Source organism: Prunus persica, chromosome G6 (genome assembly GCF_000346465.2).
Source record: "Prunus persica cultivar Lovell chromosome G6, Prunus_persica_NCBIv2, whole genome shotgun sequence".
NCBI classification, from domain to species: Eukaryota; Viridiplantae; Streptophyta; class Magnoliopsida; order Rosales; family Rosaceae; genus Prunus; species Prunus persica.
In genome coordinates, this window is record NC_034014.1 from 26,768,849 (window position 1) to 26,772,598 (window position 3,750).

The following is a 3,750-nucleotide window of genomic DNA, read 5'->3' on the forward strand; positions in this document are numbered from 1 at the left end:
CTTCCCAGAAAGGTGTATAAACAATTGAAGATAGGCATCGAGATGGATAGTCCAAATTTGTGGTAATTGTTCCAAGTAATCTAATTGTTTATTAACTTCATATGGTGGTCAATGTCAGTCGTGCCTTGTGCCAAAAAAGTATTGTGCTTTGTCCCAAAAAAGCAATTGTTGGTAGAGATATCAGAGCCTGTAAGAGCAACTCCACCCCTTAGGGCAAAGTCTAAGGCAAGGGCAAGCAAGGGCTGACACTATTCACGTGAATAGTGTCAGCCTTGCCATTTGTGGTTCCACCCACAAGGGCAAAGTCTAGGGCAAGTCTAGGGCAATTACTATTTATTGTACTTTATTTCCTATTTTTTTAATACTTTAAATCATTAATTTTGATAATTTTTTGTAATTAAATTTTCGGATAAGATTTTCGGATGTGAATCTCGGTTGCCACGTGTCTTATTCCAGATAAAATTTTCGGATATTCATTAATAAAAATTATAATCTCAGATTTCCGATAAAATTTTCACCCTCTAAAATTGTGCCGCGTGTCCCATGTCAGATAAGATTTTCAGATAATTTAAAAAAATTATAATGTCATATTTCAGATAAGATTTTCACCCTCTAAAATTGTGCCACGTGTCCCATGTCTGATAAGATTTTCAGATATTTTTTTACAAATAGTGATCTCAGATTTCAGATAAGATTTTCACCCTCTAAAATTGTGCCACGTGTCATCTCTATCTTCTGAATCCCTCTATATAACTACACCATCAACACCACTCCTCTCACACCATCTCTGATATATTCCTTCATTTCTCAGATTTTACAATTTCCCATTATACTCTCAATGTCAAACTTCAGGAGGGTGTTGGAGAGGCAACTGAAAGAATGGGAAGAAATCCGGCGTAGATGTGAGGAAGAAGATCGGGACGCCGATGAAAAAGAGGAAGAAATGCTTGAAGTAGCGGCGGTGTGTATGATGAATCAATCAAGCCAACACCATCGTCGTCGTGCCCCGAATGTGGACAGACGCAGAGAGTCTCGGGGTAAGAATCTCTTGGAGGATTACTTTATCCCAAATTCGTTATATCCTGCTCATAAGTTTCGAGAGAGATATAGAATGCAGCCACATTTGTTCCAAAAAATCATGCATGATATTTGTAATTACGACACATACTTCATTCAAAAGCATGATGCTGTTGGAGTTTTGGGTCTTATCCCGGAGCAAAAACTTACAGCTGCTTTGCGGATTCTTGCTTATGGGGCATCTGCAGAGCAGGTGGATGAGATTGCAAGGATGGGAAAATCTACTATCCTAGAGTGCTTGGTGAGATTCTGTGATGCAGTGGAAAATTTGTACACGAGGGAGTACCTTCGCAAACCCACTCCGAGGGACCTGCAAAGGCTTCTACAAAAAGGCGAGGCTCGAGGTTTCCCAGGAATGATCGGAAGCATTGATTGCATGCATTGGCAGTGGAAGAATTGTCCTACTGCGTGGCAAGGAGAGTATGGGAATCGGAAGGGCCAAAAAAGTATCATTTTGGAGGCCGTAGCTTCATTCGACACTTGGGTTTGGCATGCCTTTTTTGGGGTTGCCGGATCTCAGAATGACCTCAATGTCCTTGGTCAATCCCCGGTGTTCGATGAGGTATTGCGAGGTCATTCCCCTCAGGTCACATACCAAATCAACAATACCATATACTCTGGGGCCTACTACCTTGCCGACGGAATTTATCCTAGGTGGACGACATTCGTGAAAACAATTCCGAATCCCCAATCCGAGAAGGAAAGAAGCTTTGCTTCCTTTCAAGAAGGTTACAGGAAAGACGTGGAAAGGTGTTTCGGTATCTTGCAAGCTCGTTGGGCAATTATCAGGGGTGCTGCTCGGATGCTAGACGAGGAGGTGCTGAGGAGTATTATGATGACTTGCATCATCCTCCACAACATGATTGTGGAGGATGAGTATGACTACGATGCTCCAGAGGTGTTTGAACCCGATCCTATGAACACGGCGTTGACAAGAATATATGAAAGGCCGATAGGACCAAATGGACTACCATTGGAGCCCGAACCGTTACTTCAGGATGGTCGATTCAACAACCCCATGATTGATCGTTATCAAGAAATGCAATCTTCATATGTTCACGAAAGACGTCAAGTTGACTTGATCGAGCACTTGTGGCAGATGAAAGGCAATCACAATGGATGAAGGCTAGATTTGTGCTTTGTTTGGATTTATGCTTTTTTTTTAATCATGCTTTGTTTTTGTGTGTTGTGTTTTGTGGAATTATTGCGAGGTCTTTTTTATTATTATGCTTTTATGTATGGTTTGTTTTGTGTGTTGTTTGCAATAAATGAAGGTTTGTTTTTAATTAATCTTTGTGAGGAATGCTCAAATGTTTTTAATAAGTAGTCCAATTATAGAATGCTTTTTTGATTGAATAAAAAAGAAACAATACAACAAATTAAAGGATAATACAACAATTTAAAAAAAATACAACAATTATAAAAAAATACAACAATACAATCTAATGGTTTTCATCATTTAGCCAATCCGTATTGCTAGGTCCGTCGTCATGGAAAAGTTTTCTTCTCATCACATCCCTTCGTTTATGCTTCCAATAGGCCTTTGTTTCAGGAGACATATGGCTCGTATCCATGGCCATGATTTTCATCTCTTTTTCATCGTCGTCTTTTTCTTTTGCATGTTGCTTTTCAATTGCAAAGGCTTCCAATCGTGCCTTGTCCGCTTCATCTCTCCTCAAGTCTCTCTCCAATCTTAGAGAGTTGTTCTTAGCTATTTGCTCGAATATTTGAACACAATCAATGTTCGAAGTGCCCCCTCTCTTGGCCTTTGCCGCCTTTCTCCCAATAGGTCTCGGCGGACGTGGGAGTGGTGACTCCGTTTCCATTGGGGAGTCCAATGGTGAATCGGTTAATGGCGATTCGTGGAGCGGCGTCTCATGCAACACAACCGGGGGTGCGGTAAGAATAATTTTGAATCTGGAACAATCCTTGACAATTTCCCAACATTGGAAATGCACAAAACTTTTTTTCCCTTGTCCCATGGCACCGAACCACATTTGTGCTTGTATGATCTATTCAAAATAAATAATTGGAAGTGCATTAAAAAAATATACAATGCAAGAAATTATAAACTATTTTGAAATGCAAGAATAAAATTGATTATGTAAATAAATATAGACAAATTGAAAATGCAAAAACAAAAAATAAAGATTATGCATGAAATTATAAACATATTTGAAATGCAAGAATAAAATTGATTATGTAAATAAATAAAGCCAATTTGGAAATGCAAAAATAAAATAAACATTGTGCAACAAAAAGAAATAGAATATGCAATAAAAAAAAGTTACATTAAATTGATTAAAATGACAATTAAAAATATTTTACCTCATCGGAAAGATTCGCACCGCTCCGAATGTTGTCCTTTGCTTTTGTCAAGGCATTTCTCCATTTCCCTAACTCTTTGTTTAGAAGTTTCCATCTACTAGACAAAGCCATTTCGGTCCGAATGGAACCCGATCTTTGACAAAATTCTCCATGAATTTTGCTCCACATATGATGGAACTTCATCTCATTGCCCGTGATAGGGTCATGACTAACGTTCACCCAAGACTCGCACAACGCAATATCTTCCTGGGTTGACCACGAGCCTCCGATTTCGACAGAAGATGCCATTTGTTTATTTTCTACAAATGGAAAGTAGTACAAAAATGTGAGTGGGATAGTAAAAAA